The sequence below is a fragment of the Mauremys reevesii genome, linkage group 4 (genome assembly GCF_016161935.1).
Source record: "Mauremys reevesii isolate NIE-2019 linkage group 4, ASM1616193v1, whole genome shotgun sequence".
In the NCBI taxonomy this organism is placed as follows: domain Eukaryota; kingdom Metazoa; phylum Chordata; order Testudines; family Geoemydidae; genus Mauremys; species Mauremys reevesii.
The window spans coordinates 9,625,166-9,647,878 of record NC_052626.1 but is presented as its reverse complement, the minus strand read 5'-3'; the positions used below and the strand labels follow the sequence as shown (position 1 = coordinate 9,647,878).

General features: G+C 47.0%; 1 protein-coding gene across 10 annotated transcripts in view; it reads right to left on the bottom strand.

The window, feature by feature from the left end:
- Positions 1–22,713, bottom strand: part of SAMD4A (sterile alpha motif domain containing 4A) — a 210,454-nt gene that overhangs the window by 110,030 nt on the left and 77,711 nt on the right. Inside the window, exon 1 of one of the 10 annotated variants that reach the window (XM_039535579.1) lies at positions 12,112–12,349. The exons of the other annotated variants lie outside the window; for them this stretch is intronic. The gene's annotated coding sequence lies outside the window, so the exon portion shown is untranslated. Of the gene's footprint in view, positions 1–12,111; positions 12,350–22,713 lie in introns of those variants that run through there. 10 annotated transcript variants of the gene reach the window in all.

Genomic DNA, 22,713 nt, shown 5'->3' with positions numbered 1-22,713 from the left:
CTATCTGGCACCTGCACACCTCAGTGAAAATGTCCCTCCCAATTAGCAAGCATTTCTGTAGAATAGTGACTGAGCTGTAAACTCAAACCTCAGACCATCGGCCCGGCCGTGACAATTTTGCCAACTCTCATGATTTTATTGCAAATCTTGCAATATTTGGTGTTTTTCTTAAAGTCCCAGCTCCCAGAGTCAGGTGATTACAGGAGACTCTCAGCTTAAACTTTTTTTTTTAAAAGGAAGTTTCTTGCCCTCATGGTTGAAAAGAAAAGCTTGAAAATGTGCACCTAAAAGCTCAAAACCCAGAAGGCATATAAAATGAACCAAAATGTATTCTTTAGCAATCTAATGATTTTTAAGATTTTGGAGGGGTCTGATTCCTGATTTTTGAATGTTTGGGGTTGAACACAGTATTCTAGTAAGGATGGATTAGCAGTGATAAGGTGAGTCTACACTGTCACAACTACTCATGCAGGCCCTCAGTTCGCTTTTTCTACCAAGGTGCACAGAGTCCCATCCACATACCATTAGCTCAATAGTCTCATTTGGCTAATGAAATGGAAGACTTAAGACGGGCCTCAAAAACCTCTAAGGATGGAGATTCCACCATCTCCCTAGGTAACCCATTCCAGTGCTTCACCACCCTCCTAGTGAAATAGTGTTTCCTAATATCCAACCTAGACCTCCCCCACTGCCACTTGAGACCATTACTCCTTGTTCTGTCATCTGCTACCACTGAGAACAGTCTAGATCCATCCTCTTTGGAGCCCCTTCAGGTAATTGAAGGCTGCTATCAAATCCCCCCTCACTCTTCTCTTCTGCAGACTAAATAACTCCAGTTCCCTCAGCATCTCCTCATAAGTCATGTGCCACAGCCCCCTAATAAATTTCGCTGCCCTCTGCTGGACTCTTTCCAATTTGTCCACATCCCTTCTGTAGTGGGGGGACCAAAACTGGACACAGTACTCCAGATGTGGCCTCACCAGTGCCGAATAGAGGGGAATAATCACTTCCCTCGATCTGCTAGCAATGCTCCTACTAATGCAGCCCAATATGCTGTTGGCCTTCTTGGCAACGAGGGCACACTGCTGACTCATATCCAGCTTCTCATCCACTGTAATCCCCAGGTCCTTTTCTGCAGAACTGCTGCTTAGACTGTCGGTCCCCAGCCTGTAGCGGTGCATGGGCTTCTTCCATCCTAAGTGAAGGACTCTGCACTTGTCCTTGTTGAACCTCATCTGATTTCTTTTGGCCCAATCCTCCAATTTGTCTAGATCACTTTGGACCCTATCCCTACCCTCCAGCGTATTTACCTCTCTCCCGAGCTTAGTGTCATCTGCGAACTTGCTGTTCCATGGTGAACCAGGACCAGGGCTGAAAGTAACTTCAAGGACTTACCGATACGCCAGAGTCCTGGACAGGGGGTGGGGCCTCAACCAGAAGGGGTATGGCCTCAACCAGAAGAGGCGGGGCCTTTAAATCGCTGCCCAAGCCCCCATGCAGCTACGCAGTGGGGCCCATTCCCCTGTGCAGCTACGCAGTGGGGCAGAAGAGTGTGTTAATACACAAAGATTTCACAGGAATCTTCCAGAGAGATTCAAGGAAACTTTCCTGGAGGTAATCGCCAATCCTCTGCTGAAGATTCCTTGGCAGAGCTGCTGTGTTCCTTCCCCCATTGTAGGAAACTTTCCTGCGCCAATCGGCAATCACTTGTGCAGGGACCAAAGCGGCACACCAGGTGAGCAGCCAAGGAACATGATCTGAACCTGCATGCATGCAGGAGATGCATCCTTACATCCTTGCTTACCCTCAGGAGTGAGATATTGGTGTTAATGAGCGCTGCCTGTGAAAAATGGGGGCAGAATTTACAATTTTGTCCCTAATTTCTTGCAGTCATCTCCTTAGAAAACTGTCAAGGCCTTTTTCCCCATCTTGACTGCTGGCCCCCGCCCCCATGGTCCAAACTCACCATAGTTAGGGCATTCGCCAAGCTGCGTGTTGCCAAGGCACAATGAGAAAGAGGTGTATTTTACTATAATGATGCGATGCTGTGAGTGCACTAACAATCATGCTTCTGTTTATTGTTTCTTGTGCTTCTCTGGATGTGGCCTTCAGAGGAACCCCCTACACACTGGCGGAGCATCTCTGCCAGATAAGGAAGCAACCGATAAGGAGCAAGGAAGACATGTTTTGAGAGGTGCTCCAATCCTCTGATGCCTCAAAACTAGAACACAGGGCATGTGTTAATGAAAATGATACAATAGACAGACTGGAGAGGAAGGAGAGCCAGGAGCACATTTTAGTGGGCCAGGAGCAGATGATAAAAGTGAGTAAAGGGAGATGCTGAAGTCCCTAATCACACTGCAGGCAGAATACATCTGTGCTCTCCTCCTCTACAGCTGATACAGAACTTCTTCCATGCCCTCCCCAAATTACTACCACACATTCCTTACATCTTTCTGGTCCATCGCAGTACCCTGTTCGCTCCACCCCAGCTTCCAGAATGGTAGCTGGAGTTACACACAGCTATGAGAGCCTACATCAGGAGACCGCCCTTCACTGTAATCTCCCTTTCCACCAAGCTTCTTCTGTGTGTTGTTACTTGGTATTTAATAAAAACAAACTCTCTGAAAGATAATCAATCTTTATGTGTCTCCCACACACGGCGATTGCTGCTGGAATTAACACACAGTGGCAATTGGAACACTTGCAGACTACAAATCATGGTCAGGACACAATCAACAAACTTTTCCTGGAAGGAGGCAAGTTAACAAAGCATGGAGAGTGCTTTACAGAAAGACGCATTACTGATGCTCATTGTCAGAATGGTGCCTCGAAGCCTCCTTGATTCCAATAGCCCCCCACTGGGCCCCTCCGTTAGCCCTTGTATCTGGCTGTTCAAAACCAGCTGCTAAGCGATCTCCACCTTGGGGGAAACTTTTCACCCTTAGCCTCACAAATATTATAGAGCGCAGCAGGCTGCTATGACCATGGGAATATTTTCCTCATTGAGGTCTAACCTGTCACAAAGGCAGTGCCAGGGAGCTTTCAGTCGGCCAAACGCACATTCAGCGGTCATTCTACCCCGGCTTGGCCTATTGTTGAAGTGCTCCTTGCCGCTGCCCAGGTTTCCCAGGTAAGGCTTCATGAGCCACAGGAGTAAGGGGTACGCTGAGTCTCCCCGGATCACTACGGGCACTTCAACATCTCCCATTGGAATCTTCTGGTCTGGAAAGAAAGTCCCTGCTTGGAGCTCTCTGTACAGGCCAGTGTTCCTGAAGATGCCTGCATCGTGCACCTTCCCGGACCACCCCATGTTGATGTCACTGAAACACCCACGGTGAACCACAAGTGTCTGAAATACCATAGAGAAGTACCCCTTCCTATTGATGTACTCTGCTGTAAGATGGTCTGGAGCCAAAATTGGGATATATATGCCATCTATCACCCTGCCGCAGTTAGGGAATCCCATTGCCGCAAAGCCATCCATTATTCCACGCACATTTCCAAGAGTCACAGTCCTTCGCAGCAAGGTGCGATTAATGCTCCTGCACACTTGCATTAATGCAACCCCAACGGTGGACTTCCTGACTCCAAATGGATTCACGATTGACCAGTAGCGGTCTGGAGTTACCAGCTTCCACACAGTGATCGCCACACATGTCTCCACCAACAGGGCTGGGACGAGCTTTGCACACAGTTCCAGAAAGGTGGCTTTCCTCATCCAAAAGTGCTGCAGCCACTGCTCATCCTCCCAGACCTGCACAGCAATGCGATCCCACCACTCAGTGCTTGTTTCCCGAGCCCAAAAGCAACTGTGTGCAGCTGCTCCATGAATGCCAAAAGTAATCTGCTGTTATTTCTTTCCACGGCACACAGCAGGTCAGACAACTCTGAGTCCTGTTCAGTGGGGAGCTCATGATATACTGCATGACCACCGATGTGTTTATAACAGTGACCACAACAGTAGAGAGAAATTCAGGATCCATCCTTTCAGGCAGAGATGGTGGGTGCACAGTAAACAGCGGCCATTGAGAAATGGCTTGAAACATAATCCGAAGCTCATGGAACGATGGGGCAGAAAAAACTGCATTGTGGGATATTGAGCCTGCACCCGTGATGCACTTTGATTCACTCCTCCTTCCCACACCTCTTAGCTGCAAAAGGTGGCGAGTTGCACAGTGGGATAACTACCCACAGTGCACTGCTCTGTTGACGCTAGAGCACCAACCGTGGACATGCTCCACCGATAGAAGGAGCGTTGTGTGAACATGCAAAAGCAATATAATTATAGCGGGTTTTGATCGTTGGCGTAACTTGCATCGATAAAACTCTAGTGTAGACAAGGTCTTAGAGTAAAGTGCACGTTTCATGTCACTGCTGCTCTTATAGGCTACTCAGAAGGGACCAGACTAGCAAGGTGTTCTCTACCCCGAGGGCTACGGTTCAAATAACATCATGACAGAGGGCTGCTTCCAAATTCCTAGAGCCTGCCAACTGGAACCCAGGGACTAAAGCTGGCTGTGCAACATGAAACTACAGACAGCTACTAGGTCTGTTCATCATCATCTAAAAACCTCTGTAATAGTAACGGAACAAATGCTAAAGACAAAATGTCCTTTAACTGATCTGATCTAAGATCCAACAGGATTTCCTCTCTGGATAAGAAGGTAAATATTTTGCTGTATCTGTAAAGCGTGATTAAATCAATATTGTGGTAGTCCAGCACACAACTCAGAGAAATGGACAATCCACCACACAAGACTCAACATTTTGTACCCAGGAGTGCAGCAGCCTAGACAACTTTCTTTTTACATCATCGTTTATTCACATATCCATCCTGCCAGTGCCATGTATGAATACATTTCCCATTACAAAATACTCTACAAAGCCAGTAATGAGTCATCGTCATGTGCAACGTGGAGAGAGGACGAATTTTCCCCATTTTTCGCCTACACAAAAATGACAACTCCCAGGGGGGGAATAGCTGAGTCAGCTATTACAAGGAACAGGCCTTATTAAAATATGACATCTGTGTGTGATGGGGAAGGAGGACTTAACAGATGCATTTGTAAAAGAAATGTTTTGTTTTTTTCTTTAGGACAGCAAAACCATTGACTGAATACTTTAATACAGTTTTAGAGCAAAGAGCAGGCTAAAACTAGTTCACAGTTTGTAGCAGAGCAACTCGTTAAAGCCACTTAACTTGTTTTATCTCTTCCACCTGTTGCGTCTTTCTACTTTTGGGCCCCTGATCCTACAGCGCAGCAGATGCCTGCGTCCACACGGAGACAGCTGCAGGATTGGCCGCAGACTGTAAGCTCGCTGAGGCAGCGACTGTCTTTTTATGGGCATGTCTACACTGCAGCTGGGACCACGTGTGCCAGCCCACGTAGGCAGACTGCGCCCGAGCTAGCACACTAAAAATAGCAGTGTGGTCACTGCAGCCTGGACAGTGGCTTGGGTTAGTCACCCAAGCTTGGACCAGAGGTCGGGTGGGCTTGGACTCAGGTGGGTCACTTGGGTGTGTAACCACTGCTGCTACTGCAATATCTACACCGCAATTTTTAGCATCCTAGTTTGAGTGGTGCTAGCGTGAATCTGCATATCCAGGCTGGAGGGCTTGGATTGCTCCCTGCTGCAATGTAGACACACGCTTGGCAAATTGGGAATCTGATCCTTGATTGTCGCTGCTAGGTGTTACTGTAGCGATAATTCTAAAGGCAAATATGTGAGGTTAAAACTCATCATTCACTGCTCATCCAACTGCCTTTTAGCAATGCATGCGGATTGGAGCATGAGAGGCCGGGTCAGTTTCACATCTGTTTACAGTCAGTTTCACTTTCTAGTTCTCATACCTAGCTGGATGCTTCAATGCTTGGGTTGCAAATCAAAGAGGACCTGGCAGTGTCCTTTTAAAAGTAGTAATAACTGTTTCGTTAGGAACATTTCCTAATGATTTTATAAAATTTGGAACATTAAATTACATGAGGTCAATGGGGGGATCTGATTAAAAAAAACATAAAGGAAGATACTATCCCAACATAATTAAATGTTCCTGATGTTTTGCTGTTTGTTTTTGCACTGAAAATGTGTGTTCATTTCCTCTTGCACTCATGCCATCATCACAACTTCCCTAGAATAAAACACACACCATTCAGGTGTAAATCCAGAATTAAGACAGAACACAAACACACAAACCTGACTTAAACCCACCCAGCCTGATTTTGCCCTCATTCACATTTGTGTAAATCAGGAGTAACTCCACTAGCAGTAGATGGAGTATTACTGGTGTGAACCCTGTGTGGGAAGAGTCTAACACAGTTAATCCAGCTAATAAACCGTTTGATTTTCAGGGTAGAGGGGAAAGAAGGAATCAAAACAGAGCTGATCTAGTCTACGTGTTGCACTTGCTCAAAAGCTAAAGAGAATTTTTCATTCAAAATGTTTTTACAATTAAAAATGGCTTTTTCATAAAAAATGAAGATTTCCATGGGAAATGTCTGCTTATGACTACAATTGCCGTCTAAAACCCCCAAAAACGTTTTGGTTTTTGACTAGCGAAACCTGAGCATTTTCATAAATTTGTTGGTGTGTCGCACCTGAAAGCTGAAAAGTTTTGGCCAGTTGGGTGATCATTTTCAGTCCGATCCTTTTCTTTTCCTCCCAACTGACTGAAACTTTCTAGTTTTCAGGTGCTGAAAAATGTAAAAGATGTTGAAAATTTTGTGGCTTGGCATGTTCCATTTTTGGATGAAGTTCCTCCCACCCCACCCCCGCCCCCTCAGAATTGTAGAAATTTTTCAACAAAAAATAAGTATTTTTCATTTTCATTGATTTTTTTGGTGGGGAAAACGTATTTCCCTGAACAGTTCTTGTCATCAGTTTCCCATAGGCAATGGGAACTGTCAGAAGACAGGATACTGGGGCTAGATGGACCATTGGTCTGACTCAGTATGGCCGTTCTTATGTTTTTATGCACCATCCATCTCCTCAGCCCTGGACCAGCCTCTCCTGCCATCCTCAGAAAAGGATGTGATGATTTTTTTTGTATCACACGCTCCTCCAAAGGAAGGACTGTACTCACTGCCCTGGGGCCTTTACAATTAAGAGTATTTCTCCTTTCGGTTCTAGCCATCCTAGGCACACTGGCATAGGTAAGCCTTCAATAAACAGGCGTTTGATCCTGCCACCCTTACTCATATCAGTATTCCCATTAAGAGGGTTACTCACATGAGTAAGGCTTCCAAGGATTGGGCCCCAGTTTGTGCTACTTTTATAACCAGCACTTCATATCGGAGCACAGTGAAAGAGCAGAACATTTGACATGAAAAGCAACTAAGAGCAAGTGCCCTCACAGCCAACTTTCTCCTCCTCCTTGCTCCTTCGGGGACATCATAATCCCGTGTTTACAACTGCCTAGTCTCGGCCTGGTGGTTTCACAATGTCACAACCAGAGCATAATAGGTTTAACTGGAAGGATCAAGTAGCATAGGGAAAGTACGCTAGAAAGGAGCAAAGAATAAAGACACAAAAATATATATACATACATATAACATACACCTATAAGTAAACATACACACAGTGTCATGATAGAAAGTCAGTAAGTGCATCAGGAAAAACTATGAAAAACAAACAAACAAATAAACGAGAAGGGGTTTTTTTTGCAAACCTGACATGCTGGAAATATTTGTCCGAAGTGTGAAACCCCCTTGGTAATATACGGCGGGTCAGTTCCTCGGCTGGTGTCAAATGGTGAAGTTGCATTAACTTCAATGGAGCCATGCCGATTTACAGTAGCAGAGGATTCAGACATGGAAGACAGCAGGATGCTGAATGACTCTAGTCTCTGACCTAGTATTATGAAGTTTGGAGGTGGAGGGGGTTGTTTTGGGTTTGGTGGGTTTTTTTTGGACAGGTGGAAAATAGTATTTTGGAGAAAGAAAAGAAAGAAAGAAAAGATAACCAATCCCTGACTCGATAAAGTAACCAATCTAGAGCCAAACTTAGGTTTCAAACCTTGTAACTGCCACATTTTACACGCACAGAAGAGAGTTATTTAAGGGTGAAACCTGATCTGCTTTCAGCCCAGGCAGCAGGAAGATCTGGAAGAAGTGTGTCGCTGTTCTGTCTCGGATGCAGCTGCCAAAGACCTATGTAAATCACAGAGGCAACACTACCTATGCCAGCACAGCTGCTTTCCTCCCCGACAGTCTCCTCTTCCTCCACTTAGCAGCAGCACACAGTGCCCATCTGAACACCTTGATGCAACAATGCACCCTTCATGGCGAGGCGAGGTATCAGCTTTTATTGAATTTTGCTTCTGTTTAAAGGCTTGACTCTCCACACTCTTAGGGTACGTCTACACTGACATTACACCAGCAGCTGGCCCATGTCAGCTGGCGTGGCCTCATGAGGCTCAGGCTGCAGGGCTGTTTAACTGCAGTGTAGACATTTGGGCTTAGGGTGATGCACAGGAGCTGGGACCCTCCCCCCCTTTGTGGGGTCCCAGAACCCGGACTCCAGCTCAAGCCTGAACATCTTCGCGACAATTAAACAGCCCTGCAAACCCAGGTCAGCTGACACGGGCCAGCCACCAGTGTTTAAGCACAGGGTAGGCGTACCCTTACATGAGTGCTCGCTCTATGGGACTCGTCCTGTTAGCGCCTAAACCAAAGCCAAGGAAGTCAAGAACAAGACTCGCATTGATTTTGGTGGGCTTTGATCAGGCCCTTAATCAGTAAAGGTCTACAGGATCGGGCCCCACAGCATAAGCAAGGCTGCTGCTAAGTACACTGAAAACCCAGCCAGCTCCAGGCCTAAAGGGCTGCATCTGAGCTGCACAAAGAAGGACAGACTGCATATAAGACAGCCTCTATTTTCTCCATGCATCACAGAGGGACTTGTACTGCCTGTACTATTTTCCAATTGTAGAAGCACCTCTAACAAAGGGCCTTTTCTGTGTTTCGGTCAGGAGCTGGTAACAGTTCATGGCATGTTAAAAACATTAGACTTGTGGACTCTAAGAGGCATATTCTGCCCTGGGATGCGCATGCACATACACCTCCCACTGAAGTCCGTCTGAGCTATGCACACCTGCATCCAAACAGAGGCTTCCTAATTGTACATACATGAAGGATATGCAAATAAGTGTTCTGTTTTCAGTGCTCTAATAAAAACCAACACAAGTACAGATTTAAGACAAAGGGCTTTTTTATGTAACCAAAAAAACCAGTCTTCAAATACACGTGCCTACCCACTGTCCTAAGAACAGCCATGCTGCGTCAGACCACACGTCCATCTGGCCCAGTATCCTGTTGTCTGAGTGGCCTGAAAATTCTTCCCACCTAAAGAATTTCCACAAGGAAACAGAGATTTTCCCTCTGATCTTCCTCCCACCCTGGTGTTACATAGAATCTTAAAGCATGCACACAAGGTTGCAGAAACTGTACACTTTAGTGTCGCAGTTTCACTAGCGCAGCCCAAGTTCCAAGCACACACTGAGCTCTTAGCCAGATGTGGAGTTGAAGTCAGGCAGTTGCACTAGTGTATTTCTCAGCTCTCCTATCAAACATCAGCACTTGTCACCACAGCAGCAATTCAGGCCAATTTCTGTGACAAACATACTCACGGCCAGTGGTAATATCTGCCTCTCTTCAGTTCCACACCAGCAAAATCCACAGCACCTGCTCACTCCAAAGAGCACATCCCTGGCTATAGAAGAGCACATGCCAGAGGATATGAATTGTAAGTGTGGCAAGAGGATGTGGGAGGTTTGGGTTTTGAAAAAATGTTAAAACGCATTATTTTTTTCATGAGCATCATCAGCATGGACGCATATCCTCTGGAATGGTGGCCAAAGAATGAAGGAGCATATGAATGTTTAGCACATCTGGCACATAAATACCTTGCAATGACAGCTATAAAAGTCCCATGCAAATGCCTGTTCTCACTTGCTGGTGACATTGTAAATAAGAAGTGGGGAACATTATTTCCCACAAATGTAAACAAACTTGTTTGTCTTAGCAATTGGCTGAACAAGAAGTAGGACTCAGTGGACTTGTAGGCGCTAAAGTTTTGCATTGTTCTGTTTTTGAGTGCAGCTACGAAACAAACAAAAAAATCTACATTTGTCAGTTGCATTTTCATGATAAAGAGATTGCATTAAAGTACTTGTATGACGTGAACTGAAAAATACTGTTTCTTTTGTTTATCATATTTATAGTGCAAATATTTGAAATAAAAATAATATAAAGTGAACAGTGCACACTGTTTTCTGTGTTGTAACTGAAATCAATATATTTGAAAATGTAGAAAAACATTCAAAAATATTTAATACATTTCAATTGGTATTCTGTTGTTTAACAGTGCAATTAAAATGGCAATTAATCACAATTACTTTTTTGAGTTAATCGCGTGAGTTAAGTGCGATTAATCGACAGCCTTAATTGGAACGTTTGGTACACACTTACGGAGGATGATCAGGCTGCCTGAGGATACAGTTGCTTCCAATCCCCATTCATGTAACGCCCAAGTTAAGCTACCTCTCATGATGTAAATACACCTACTATGTAAATATAATTTATGGGCTAGCGTTGTTAAAAGAGATTAATGAAGCATTAATGCTTCTAAAGATAAAACACCTTTCCAAACACTTCTTATGCAAATATTGCTTGTTCAAACTTTATGCATTACTCAAGCATAGCATTTCAGTGCTCTCAATAACTTTCCATTAACGCCTTCCAAGAACTGTGGGCCCCTGCCAGTGCCACCTGGGGCAGGGAGCAGGGCAGAGAGGCAGTCCTTTCTGCCTCTAGGAATTTGATGGCTTCCTTCCTCTAGGATTCCCAGGATCTACAGAGTTGTGAATTCCTGAGTCTCCCAACCCCCACTATCCAGAAAAACCCTCTTATCTTGTGGGAAAATTATCAGGAAGCCTGCTGAATTGGTTAGCCCAAGTGCCACCTCCCTGAAGGATTTTCTGTAGGAAGGGATGATCCAGCCCTTTTCTGAGCATGGAGAGCAAGACTGAGGCCTCATAAAGGTCTCATTGTTACCTTGCGCTGCCTCTGTCTGGTTGTTGTATCCACCTCTTGTCTCTCCTCTTAGACTTAGACTGTAAGTTAACATCTTTTTTTCTGTGTTTGTACAGCACCAAGCACAACGGGACCCTGATAAGTGCTGCCATCATACAAACAAACAATAAATAATAATAGAGCAAGGCTAATTTGGCTCTCTTTATTGACAGCATGTCAACCTGTGTAGCGAACAGAAGGCGACCTAGAGGTCTTGTTCAACCCTTATCTGCTTCAGGCTCAGGCTAGAAAGCTGCAGCTTCTACATCTGGATGTGGAACTCCCTGCAGTTACCCAGGCCTTTGTCACCTTTAGAGTGGGTTCGAGCAATGCACTGAGAAAGGGACTGCGCCTGAGGGGCTTTTGAAAACGTCACCTAGTGCAGAATGCAGTGGCCTGGGTGCTCAGCCATCCTTAGCACCGGTGCTGCTCTGAGCTCTGCACCGGCCTCCAGGTCTTCTCCGGGCGCGGTTCAAGGTGAGCAACAAAGCCCTAAATGGTTGGAGCCCTGCCTACCTGAAGTACGTCTCTCTCTTTGTGGGGTCCTGTAGCAGCAGAGGTGTTCAGGCAACCAGGGGTCCGGGCCTTCTGGGGGGCTGTGAGTAGGTTTCAGGGGGGCCGCCAAGCAGGGCTGGTATTAGACTTGCTGGGGCCCAGGGCAGAAAGCCGAAGTCCCACTGCATGGTGCTGAAGCCCAGGGCCCCAAGTCTCGCCACCTGGGGCTGAAGCCGAAGCCTAAGCAATGTAGCTTCATGGGGCCCTCTGTGGCAGGGAGCCTGGGCAACTGCCCTGCTTGCTATCCCCTAACACCGGCCCTGGCTTTTATATGCAGAAAAGCAGTTGTTGTGGCACAGGTGGGCCGTGGAGTTTTTATAGCGTGTTGGGGGAACTCTGGTGTGACGGTCCATGCCCCTAGGGTCAGGGCAGCGTGGCCTATCGGTCACAGTCTATAAAGCCACCCTTTGACTCCACCGGGCCCCAACCCAGGGCCCTAACAGTGGCGTAGCGGCTTGCCACTGACTCAGCGTGGGGGTCCTACCGAAACACTCTGAGGTTTCCCGGGTGGGAGGTACCACTCCGTCACCCTCCCTGGGTCACTTCCCACCAGACTCTGCGTTGGGGTCTCCCATGAGATGTCAGGGTCTCTGTGGTCGGGGGTCTGGTCGCCTCCAATGGCTCCTCCAGTCACCGGGGTGCAGGTGGGCCCAGAGTGGCTCTGATTCCCGGCATAGTCAGCGGCTGTGGCTGGCCCTCCACAGGAGCTTCCCAGGCAGGTCCTTCCCCTGCGGCCTCCAGCCCAGAATGAGCTGGGCTCCCTCCCTTTATACAGCTTGAGCATTTGGAGCATGCTCAGTACCACCACGGAGGCGGGACTTCCGCTGTCAATAATATGGGCTCAGCCCTGCCTGTGTTAGTGTCGGGTAAGCAGACCCCATCACACTCGGCCTTAGTTTACATGGGTAGCTGCGTTTTCTCAGTGCCAGCCCTTCACCCTGCAACATGCTTCCCACCTTGGTCTGACAGAGCCCGAGTTTCCTGAGCCTCAGGGCATTCTGCAGGGCCTACCTTTTTCCTCAAGCTGTTGAGGAAGAGGTGGGTTTGGAGGGCATGTGTGGGTCGAAGGAGCATGTCCTGATGGGATGTGTTTGTTATTTCTTACTGGCTGATTTCATAAGATCCTAGGCTGCTGTTCTGGCACAGGCACCGACGGCACATAGGTAGGTACACTTTAAACAAAAGCAATGCAGTGCAACTGTCTGCAGTTAGAGAGATCAAAAGTTTCAGTTACTGATTCTTTCTCTACCTAGGTGTCAGTAAGCCGCCCCTGAAGCCAACACATTACAGCTGCGCCCCCTGCAGCCAGGAAATAGTCAGCATCAGGCATGGCAGCCTCCCAGTAAATGTTGCTTTTCCATAGGGACTGTGATGTGGGAAGACAGGGATGATGTGGACTGGTCCTGTCTGGCAGAAAATTATTTGGAGGGATCCTCAGACAATCCACACTGCAGTGGATCCAGTGCAGAAGAGAAAGGCCTTTCAAAGCAGTGTATGACTTAGTCCTGCCTTGAGCGCAGGGGACTGGACGAGATGACCTACTGAGGTCCCTTCCAGTCCTACACTTCTATGATTCCATGACAGCTGTATGCAGACGAACTTCTCTACAGAGAAGGGACGGGTGCTGTTGTTCTCTAGGGCACTGGAGACCTAACTAAGCGAACTCAATGTGCTGTTCTGTCTAGCAGGGACGTGCAGAGCAAATTTGTTCACACTCCTCACTCAAGACAAATCTGCCAGTGGACTCACAGTCTGTCTTAGACAATCATGCTCTCTCGTATCCCCTCAGAGCTGAACAAAAGCTGCCATGCCAGACAAACAGGCATTAGGAGGGAGGGAATAACAGTTCTATGTCTACATGAACTCTCACCTAAAATACACTGCAAGAACTTGCTGCTGATACTGGTTTATGCCTTCAGCGACCTGGGTGAACTCTGTCTGTCGTCAACAAAATCTAGCCCAAGGGAAAAGAAGAAGAGAGTAATCAAAAAGCTCAACTTCTGCTACTGAATTTCTTTAAATACACAGCACCTTTACATTACTGGTACCCTATGAACGCACCCTAGCCGGCTACCGCTGTCCAGCCAATAGAATACTGGCATTTTCCAGACTGCCAGCAAAATGGGACCAAGAATGAGAACTTTTTCACTGACCCTGTCTCTAGACAGAATACACGATAGTGTGGTATAATGGTTTTATCAGCATGAATTTGGGATGGACACATTCCTCACAAGCAGTATAGCGAATTATGCAGGTCCACAAGTGCAGATGAGTGCAGAAAACTAATAGGATTTGTGATCCTATATCACTTAGGTGGTTTTGAAAATCCCCCCTAGAATATTTGTTCCAGACCATCCCATCATCATTAAGTATTATTTATTTGGCGAAAGAGGTTTCACTGGCGTGCCAGGAGTGGAAGCTGGAATAGAGAGGGGTTAGGATGGAATTGGAGGAGAGGAATTCCAGGCACAGACTGTAGAGTAGGTGTTAAATGAGTTTAGAGGTGAAAAGGGAAAGGGGATATGGGGTTGGAGAGAGAAGTGGGGTCAAGGGGGGGGGATGTAAGATGGAAGAGTCTAAAGCATGCTTGTATTGTGAGGGAAAGGAGCCAGATGAGAGTGAAGGTTTAAGGAGAAGAGTAAGGGAGGGGATGAGAATGAGCTCCAGGGAGATCAGATGGGATGGGATATACCAAAGACTTTACAGAAAATCTTATTTTAAAAAATCTGGGGATTATATTTTACAGCCTTCCTCTACAAGTAGGCTGGTGCTTAGTTACTGCTGACCTAGCAGGACTAGGGACTTGTAGGTGATGAAAATCAGAGGTGGTTGAGAAATTTTTTTTGCTCCCACCTAAAATGTCAGCCTTGTAACTCTTGGGTTTCTCTGTTAGCCTCCAGTGGATGAATGGGGAAGTTCACATCTCTCAGAGGATTGTTTCTGATTCTGAAAACAGACAAAAGTTACTGCATCTATTACACATGTGTCACATCTTCCAGGCTCCCAGCAATCGTAACTGCTAGAGACTTACTTTTTCTTTTTAAATGAAAGCTTAGATTCTGGAGAACAAAATGGCAGCGTGAAAGAGGTGCCAGGGCACTGTATTGGCTGACTCTGGGCCTTACATTAGTGTATATGATGGTGAAGGCTTAACAGTGCTTTGGCGTCAACCGACCATAGTATGACCAAACCATGTGGTAAATGCTTTTCAGTTTTACATTGCAACCCTCCTGCTGTTCCAGTCCTGGAACTGTCATTGAGAAAACATCATTAACTGTCTTCCTGGAGAGAGGAGAAAGAACAGGAGGTACAGACAAATATGAGGTAAGAATTATGTAGACAGAGTCAATTCAAGATTTCATCTCAGTGAGATTAGTCAATTGATCTCTGCCAGATTTGAATGCCCATTCTCTAGAGATGAAAAGAATAGCACCTCTCTCTTATATGTCCATGCTTTGGAAAGATCTTAGCTTACAGGAATGTCTATAATTCAGAATCAAAAATTTCCCCCTCTTCTTCTTTAGAACAGTTTGCAGAAGTGCAATCATTTAAATTGATGCAACAGGAGCGTCAGGTTTTTATAATCTGACTGCAATGAAAGCATCACAGAAATGCATTAAATGGCTTACACATGACAAAGAAGAAGAAAAAAAATTGATTCTTCCCTGAGTATCTTCTGGTGCTAGAAGCAGGTCATGTTTTTCCACAAGTCTGTGGGTATGTCTACACTACAAAATTATGTTGACCTAAATTACGCCGACATACAGCCACCGCAGTAATTAAATCACTTCTGCATGTCCACACTACGCTCCTGGTGTTGGCGGTGCGCATCCTCACTAGGAGCACTTGCACCAATTGAACGGTCAGTGTGGGGGATTGTGAGATGGCTTTTGAAAGGCAGTAACAGTCGATACAAGCAACGCAGTGTCTACACTGACACCGCATCGACCTAAGCGCTACACCTCTTGTGAAGGTGGAGTTGTTAAGTGGGTGTCGTGAGCGAGTTACATCGGCGGGAGCTGCATTTTAGCGTAGATGCTTACAGAGTTAGGTCGACGTAAGCTGCCTTACGTCAACCTAACTCTGTAGTGTAGACCAGGCCACACTGATCCCATTCCTGAGATGGGGACCACCAGTTTGAGCCCTAATGTCCACAGAAAGTCCCATTATCTTCAACAGTGTTATCTTCAACAGTACTCCATGCAGGTGTGATATGCATGCTGGTGGATACCTTCGCAGGATCAGCATCATTCATCTACACATGATTCCAAGCTTCAAAACATTGTTGTGTTGTTGTGCTGGTCTTGTCCCACAATAGTCTTATCAAGCCTTGAAAGTTGAGAATGAATTTCATGATTCTTATAGGGCCCTTTGTAAAGGCATCAAATACAAAGAGCACACATTTCCTTTCAGTGTTACGTTCAAAAGCGTGGGCAGGTGTTAAAGGCCCTCCCAACACAACTTGCAGAGTGGATATGTCTTGGGCCGATCTCTGCTGATTTTCATTCCTGCTGTGCGCCCTGCCCACAATCTCATGATTACGGACAGTATTTTCCGAGATGCTTTGATACCAATTAAAGGATCTGTTATCTTTTTTGCGTTATGCATATGTTACTCTTTGTCATCTTCATAAGATAAAAATACCAATCCGGCAAATAGTAATTGTTAACCAGCTTCCACAGATGCATGTGCCAATCTTGATTTTCCTGAGGATCCTGCAATGCAGCAGTTGATCTGCTCCAAGTGCAACAGGCAGGGGCGGCTCCAGGCACCAGCACGCCAAGCGCGTGCCTGGGGCGGCAAGCCACGGGGGGCGCTCTGCCGGTCGCCGCGAGGGTGGCAGGCAGGTTGCCTTTGGTGGCATGCCTGCGGAGGGTCCGCTGGTCCCGCAGCTTCGGCGGATCTCCCGCAGGCGTGCAGCTGAATCCGCGGGAGCGGGGACCTCCCGTAGGCAAGCCACCGAAGGCAGCCTGCCTGCCGTGCTTGGGGCAGCAAAATACCTAGAGCCACCCCTGGCAACAGGAACATGTATGTTTTCCTATATATTTCTGAAAAAACTGATGTGAAGTGGATCTCCATTCTAAAAACAGAATTAGTATGCAGGTAGAGTCTCTCAAATGCATTGAAATCCCTAAGGCTAGACTCTCAATGCTTTAAACTGGTATAGCTCTATAGATTCCAATGGAGCAATGATGATACATGTCTTCTGAGGATCTAGCCTAAAATGGCTTAAAGCATACGGATGGTCAGACCCTTAGAATCAGCGAGGTTCCGCATCTACTCCGTTGCTCACTTATAACCCCAAACAGAATATTTACAAGTTCTTTTGTTTAGAATTTCAGCTACAATTATTAAAAAAAACCAAAAACCATTTTGTCTAAACTTCCTGAGACATGTAGGTTTAATTAAAATGCATAGGTGTGAGAGGGAAGCCTATTGATCAAGCACAGGAGGTGATAAGGTGACATCATAAGGGCTGGAAAAATAGGTTTACAAAGCACTGGCTCCCACACTTTAATGTGACCAGATAGAATGACTAGCCAAAGAAAATCTGGATTTCATAGGCAATCCAAGTTTTACTTGGCCGACAGACTAGAATGGCTTTCTGTTTTTAACCGCAACATAAGTCACTCTGGAGAAACAGATTTTGCCTGCATCGTATTTTAAATGAGTTAATAAAATGTAATTTAGAGGAGTTACTATTAAAAGGTTGAGGGGAGGTTTCTCCATTTCCTATTTTTGAGTAAATCTTATACTCCCATCGATCTGTCTGGAGTTGTGCAAAGACTGTATTGAGCAGCTCTTTGGAATATGAGTTATCCCATATTGATTAAAGTTTGATTTCCGTCATTCAGTGTGCAGCTACATTCTGTTTTATAGCTATACCACTGGCATATTCTTTGTATTATGTTGACTATTTCTTTGAGATCTTCATGTCTGTACAGGTAATATAGCAACCTGCAGATTAAAATCTGCATGGGGCTTGCATTCAGTTAGCTTTCATTTGTTCAACAGGAAAAAATAGCTCTTGCATGATTCAGTTTCATTCCATGAAACCATGTTTCCTGTCCACAAGGGTTAAAGGAACACCAACGCCATGAAAATTATATTTCTGTCTGAGAATTTTGCAGCTGCCATAGCTACAATGAACACCTAAAGGCTCCATCACTGAAAGATGTTGGTGAAAATGTTTGTTTACTTTGTACATCTAATTAATTTCACCATTTCCCGTTTTACTGTCAGACAGTTTCTAGAGAAGAAAATAACTTTACAAAGGGGAGCAGAAAAAGCTCTTACAGAAAAAACTGAAGGGCTTTATTTGTTTGTTTTACAATGCACTATTTAAAATGTGCACCATCAGAAACTGAATTATTTTAAATAAGTCAATTAAAAACATTCAAGTTGACTGTATCCCATTAAGGTTTTTTTTGTTTTTTTTTTAAATAAAGCCCATGCGTAAAGAAAAGATCCATCAGAATGACCATCTGAAAGGAAAGACCACTTCCACTTGACTGGAAGGGGAAAAAGGCACCACAGCACACCAGATATAGCAAACACATGACTGCAGTTCTAAAAATATGGTATCAATCCGTGGCTAAGAATAGACCCAGGATGGGATGGGCCCTTTGTAACTGTGCTTCTTTGTTTTATCTTTACAGGCCTACCAGGGCCTGCAACTTCAGGAAACTAGTTTTGGGAGACAAATCTACAAAATTTAGCTCCAGCTCCACCTGCGGGTGAAAGGAAAGGTACATCAGCTGTGGCCGGGCAAATCCAAGCAAAGGGTGATTTGGCAATGTCAACAGCATCAGGTGCACCTACTGCTTCACAGGCCAGTAACATTTCACCAGTAACCTGGGATAAAGGCCTTGCGCACTTAGGTCATCTGCCCCTCTTGTGCTCACACTGGTACCTTCCTGTGGCACTGCTGCTGAGGAAGATCACAGCTTTCTTCATGCCCAGGGCCAGTACACAGGTTGTCCCATTCACAGTTCTCTGCCTCCCTTGAGCACAACAGCACCAGCCAATGCCTTCCCCAGGCGAAGCAGCCAAAATCCTCTTTCAAGCAAAGAAGTATTGATTTGCTTTTCACAGAGCAGAAAGAAAAACCGAAACTGCAAGCTGGTGGGATCGTACACACTTGGGCACAGAATATGCAGTAAGACCCTGACAGATGCAGTAAAAAACGTAAACTTCATAGGAAAAAGTTAAAAGAGAGAAAAGTTATCCAACTTCCAGGCCAGCTTATGGTCCCTCCGCTGTGGTTCAGCTCCTCTGCCCTGCTTTCAAATGGACGTGTGCCTAGAAAACCCCCACACTTACCAGACCCTCTGCCCTTGAGATCAAGCTGCCAATATTGACAAATATGTTTAGTGCCTAGGCCCCAGTGTGGTGTCAAAATCCATGTGGGCTGTGGAGCGAGGCATCCCTTTTACTGAGGTTAGGGAGAACAGTCAGAGATTCATAGGCCCCTAGATAATAAGGCCAAAAGTGGCCCTTATGATCACCAAGTCTGACCTCTTGCATAACACAGAGCAGAGGATTCCACCCCCCGATTCCTGCACCAAGCGCGTAACTTCTGTTAGAGCTCTAGTGAATCGCTAAGACAGACACCCTATCTTGATTTATATGCTCCAAGTGATGGAGAACCAGCACATCTCCAGGTAAGTTGTTCTAGTGGCGTTCTCTCATTACTCTCACTGTAAAAAACTGGCATCTTATTTTTAATCTGAAGTTGTTTAGCTTCTGCTTCCAAACACTGGATTTTGTCATGTCTTTTTGTACAAGATCAGAGCCATCTACTGTTAGAAAGCACCTCCCCATGTAGGTTCCTAGACCATGATCAAGTCACCTTTTAACTTTCTCTGGGATAAACATTAGATTGAGCTTCTTTAGTCTCTCACCCTAAGGCATGTTTCCATATACACAAAAAATTTCCCTCCTCCGGTGCACCACCGTAGAGTGACAAATGACTATATTACATCCACCACCGTGATTTCGTCTACATCTGACACAACTACCTTTTGTTCACTTCACCTAAACCTTCTGGCCTCTTGTATCATTAACGATTGCACCGAACACCTTTCCTGAAGGCCGTTTTCACTAACATGCAAAATGGACATGTCAATTTTTCTTAGGCCTTCCTTAGCCCTTCAATGAGGTCAGGTCACGTGCACACAGCCCAGCTCCACTCTGCAACTGTCAGGACCAGAGTTCCCTCGACTTTTTCCCACGCATGTGTGGAATGAATTTTATTATGTGCACCTCCATATTGGTGCACATAACAAAATTCATGTGGCGGGGGTGGGACCGAGCGGTTTGGAGTGTGGGAGGGGGCTCAGGGCTAGGACAAGAGTTGGGGTGCGGGGGGGAGGGCTCTGGCTGTGGATGCGGGATGGGGCCGGGGATGAGGGGTTTGGGGTGCAAGCTGCCCCAGGGCTATGGTGGGGAGAGAGGACTCCCCCCAGCAGCACCTGGGCTGTGGGGGAGAGGCACCACTCCCCACCACAGCAGCTCCGGGGCTGGGTTGGACTGGGCTGGGGCCGGGGAAGTGGGGCCTCTCCCCTGGCCACAACAGGTCCGGTCCAGGGCTGGGCTGGGGCCAGCGGGGAGAGATGTCTCTCCCTGCCGCAGCCCCGAGCGCCTGTGTGGCGTTCAATAGGCTGCTGTGCGGCAGCTTAGAGGGAACTTAGGTCAGGACCCAGGGAGAATTATAAATATACACACCAAACTCAGCACAAATTGGACAGTCACACCAGAGTCAGCCACATGCCTGAGCATCAGTGCTTCAAACAGTTGATTCTCTCCAGGTTAGAAGGCAACACACTCCTCACTGCTACTTTAAGTCGAGACCCTTTCACAAAGCCTGGTTTGGTGCAGGAGCATATATTGTGGGGATCAGAAGGAGAAGGAATCCACCCCGTCCCCCAGCTGAAAGCAAAGCACGAAGCATCCGACGAAGTGGGTATTCACCCACGAAAGCTCATGCTGCAAAACGTCTGTTAGTCTATAAGGTGCCACAGGACTCTTTGCTGCTTTTACAGAACCAGACTAACACGGCTACCCCTCTGATACTTGACACGGAGCAACTGTGCATCCCCAGAACCTCAAGTGCTGACGTAGGAGCAGGTTTCTGTGGCTCCTATACTGTCAAGTGAGTCCCACCTAGACCAAATATTTCAAATGCTGCCTACCTGCCTCCGTGGGGCTGGCGGTGAAGGGAGACAGTCCCAGCAGTGAGAGAGGGACACTGGTTACCTCTTCTCCCCCCTGCCCCCTTGGGAGGCTCTGGCACCTACTGGCCAGCTGGGATGGAGGGGCACTGCCCTGTAACCCCTGCACTGGAACCAATTAAATGCCTGGTTAGGAGAGACTGGGTGATAAGCAGCTAACGCTCCTCTCGTGTTGAAGTTTAATACAAGCTGCCGCCTGCCTCTTAAATCCATCCATGTGTCCACCCCCATTTCACCGCTGTGTCCACAGCAGTCGTCTGTAGAGCTTCCTGGCTCCAAAGAAACTGATTCCTGACCCAGGGAGAGAATGAACCTGGCCCGGACAATTGTCATACAAGGGAAAGGCCCAAAACCTGACCTTGGGACTCCGCATGCCCCAAGCATGGCCACAGCTCCGTGGCCCAGCTGGGCTCTTCCCCTGCAGAGTACTAGGGAAACCCCCCCATCCCTGTCATTGGAAGGGGAGCTGCCAGACCTCTAGTCTAGAGGCCGAGTGCCCCCACGTCTCCCCCAGCACACACCTCACCTTAGAGCGCCAACAGTGCATCCAACGAAAACTCAGGACTGATAAAAAAGCCCTCAGGCTTTCAGGGCTTTAGCCAACCTCTAGAAAGAGACTTTATTGGGGGCAGATTACCCCACATCTACCTACTCTGGGGTAGCTGCACCTTCCTCTGAAGCAGCTGGTCCTGCCCACCGCCAGACAGGGAAGTGGGTGAGACGGACCTTGGTTCTGGTCCACTATGACAACTCCGATGTTCCTATGCAAAACAATGGTGGGTTTGCATGGCAATGACCGGGGCTGGGGTGGGCGGAGGTGCTTTGTCTGACAAGCGGGCTTTTGTCAGCCAGTGAGACCTCTGAGCAGCCCCTCTGCTTCATGAAGCAGGGCCAGCTGACAGCAGCAGAGTTGTCAGGGAATCTCTCCCCACAGGCATTCATGGGACAGGATGGCAACACAACACACCCATCCACACCCTTCCCCCTTACCTGACTACACCTCACCCGACAGCTAACCTCTCCTGGGGGAGTCTGAGTCTCCTGGTCACTAGCCCCTCTCCCCACCTGCTCCATGGAGGGGAGCTCCAGCAGCCCCATGCTGGCAATAGACTGGGGGGTCTTTACGATGCAGGAAATCTCAGTCAAAGGGGCAGAGAACTCACTGAAACAAGCTGCCCTCTCTCCCTCTGGGGCCTCTCCAGAACCCAGCTGCAGAGCAGCACTCGCTACTGTCACCATCTCAGACTGACAACCCTGGGCATCAGGGAGGCTAGTGCAGCTCCCTTACCCTCCACGGAAGCAGGGGGCCTCTGTGCTCCTTAGTTTCTGACTCAAGGCCTCTCGGGTACAGGTGCACAAAGAGGCCGGCTTGCAGCATAACCACTTGGCTAAGTGCTGCTGGAAGACCGATGGAACAGAGCAACAGAATGGCTAGTGGCAAGTGCTGCTTAGAGCTCTGTGGCCGGAGGAAATTAGGGGACCAGTTCAAGTACACAAAACCGGCTACAAACAGGGTGATGCTGCACAGCAACTTGTGCTGCATCTGTGCTCCCAGACTCAGAGCTAAACACTGAGATCGGCGGGAGAGCAAGGAGCCGAATGTGAAACGGCTGTGAAGTGTCTGAAAATAGAACGTTTCAACGGCAAAAAATAAAAACTAGGTCAATAAGATAATGGGCTCCATTTAAGTGAAAATCATAGCATCTGTAATGGGCTAAAAATGGCATCAATGCGTCGCCGAGAAAGAATATAATTAAGCGTATTTTTAAAGCAGCGTTTCCCCACCCCAGTCGTACAAATCACAGCACACACTACCAGTATTCCTTCCACCTCACAGTATTGGAATGTGCTGG